The following is a 1,258-nucleotide window of genomic DNA, read 5'->3' on the forward strand; positions in this document are numbered from 1 at the left end:
GGTTGGGGATGCATATTTATTGGGGGCATGTGTAGGGGGGATCTGTTGGAGGGTGTTTTCTCCTATTTCTCCCCTATATTTAGGATTGGGGAGGCTATAGGGTGCCTCTTGGACTTGCTCTAAGGTAGTGCCCTGCTGCTCTGACGACTCTACTGCTTCACAGAAGACGAAGATAAGGTACAAATGTCACTAGCAGATTAGTCCAACCATACTACAATCAGGATTGCCTTGCAGCCATGCCAGAAATGGACAGCGACTTATCATATGCTCCCTGAAGAATATTTATACCTTACAAAAGAAGCCCGGTGACCGGGTGTATACGTGAGCACGCGGTTTCTACTTGACACGTGTCTAACAACGTGTGTCGTGCCGTTTGTCTGGTGGGAAATAAAGTGGATCGATTCTCATCCCCTTTCTTCATCCAGTGCCAGCAGCGCCTTCCAATCCCACCACCTGCAGTGCTCCCCTCCCCAGTTCCCAGCCTAGCCACCTCCTACCCACAGCTCTCCCCGTCAGTGGTGAGCTCCGCCACCGTGTGCCTGCCGCCGGCACTCCCATAGGAATCCACCTGCGTCCGATTCTCCGTCGCGGGGTCGGGCCACGGCCGGTCCGGGGATGCATCCAGCGCAAGGTCCGTTAAGCTAAAACGGAGGAGGTATCTGGTTGCTTCTTTCAATTCCTATTCTGATTTTATCCCCCTTTTCGTTCTTGGATTGGTTCTGAGCGATTCTATCCTTGTTGTTCTTACAGCTTGCGCCAAGACAGCAAACCGCCGAGTTGTGGAGAGGAATTAGTGCAGCAGCCAAGAGAGCGATTCTATCCTCGGCTCTTTTTTCCTTTGTTTTTCCTGGGATTCCTAGTGAATGACATCTTTCTATTGATGGTGATTTTAGTGATGAGATCAATGCATTATTCGATTCGTTTTGGTGAATTTGGTTTCATGGTGAATCTTTTAATTTTAGTCACGCTCATCCTGGGTGACCACATCGGACCCCTCATCCCGGAGTACTAAAAAATGGAATGCTCCATTGCTTTGCTACTTTTTATCTTCTGCTACCTCACGTCGTCTGCTGGCCGGATCGCTTCTGCATCAGCCTGCCACCGTTCGACCACTCCACCACCGCGCTTCGTCGTCTGTCCTCCACGCGTGCGCCGTCCGCCCTCTACCTCCGCACATCGTTCGCCGGCCAGATCTCATCCGCACCAGCGCGTCACCGTGCGCCCACTTCACCACCGCGCATCGTTGTCCGCCCCACTC

General features: G+C 52.4%; 1 long non-coding RNA gene across 1 annotated transcript; it reads left to right on the forward strand.

Moving 5' to 3' along the window:
* Positions 1-297: 297 nt before the first annotated feature.
* Positions 298-917, forward strand: LOC127312574 (uncharacterized). The gene is made up of 2 exons (XR_007858438.1): positions 298-655; positions 751-917. It is a non-coding gene; the product is annotated as an uncharacterized lncRNA (long non-coding RNA).
* The last annotated feature ends 341 nt before the right edge of the window (positions 918-1,258 follow it).

The sequence above is a fragment of the Lolium perenne genome, chromosome 7 (genome assembly GCF_019359855.2).
Source record: "Lolium perenne isolate Kyuss_39 chromosome 7, Kyuss_2.0, whole genome shotgun sequence".
Lineage (NCBI taxonomy): Eukaryota > Viridiplantae > Streptophyta > Magnoliopsida > Poales > Poaceae > Lolium > Lolium perenne.